This window comes from Dipodomys ordii, unplaced genomic scaffold (genome assembly GCF_000151885.1).
Source record: "Dipodomys ordii isolate 6190 unplaced genomic scaffold, Dord_2.0 Scaffold215, whole genome shotgun sequence".
In the NCBI taxonomy this organism is placed as follows: domain Eukaryota; kingdom Metazoa; phylum Chordata; class Mammalia; order Rodentia; family Heteromyidae; genus Dipodomys; species Dipodomys ordii.
In genome coordinates, this window is record NW_012267431.1 from 1 (window position 1) to 699 (window position 699).

Sequence of the window (699 nt, forward strand, 5' to 3'; positions counted from 1 at the left end):
TGAAGCCGAAGGAATTGCCTCCTATCCATTTGCCACCCCCTCCCCTGGGTGTGAAGATCTGATTATCAGTTGGTCTTTTGGTGATGCCCACATGTGGGGCATGACAAGTGCATCTTTGGGAGCAGGTTTAAAGTGCTAACTGTGGCTACCTGCTTCTGCTGTGGGGTCTGGGTCAAGCAGTCTGGGTTCCTCCCATGTTATCTAATGATTTGAGCAGTTGTGTAGTATATATCCCCACTCGTACATGGTAAAATTGTGGTTCAGGCTGGCTCTTGAATGATAATGGTAGCCAGTGCATTAGGAAAATATTCAGACTGCTTGGTGCCACTGGGACTCCCATTTGAATTAAGATTAATGCTGCCAGAAAAGAGGAACACAATTCTTCTACCTAGATACAGCATCAAAATGGAATAGAAGTTTTTGTTTTTTACTTTACTTTCTGTGTTGATATAGGAATATGTTTTCAGTCAACAAAAATCTCATAATCAAACAAATAAAGGAACCGATTCCTATAAAGAAAAATATGAACAAATTGTAAAAATGAATTTAAAGATTCTTTTCTCTCATTTCCTGTGGTTTTTCTTTTGAGCCCTTGGGCTTGAACTCATGGCCTGAGTACTATCCCTGAGTTTCTTTTTTTTTTAATTTAATTTTATTTTATTTGTGAACATACTGTACAGAGGAGTTACAATTACATGG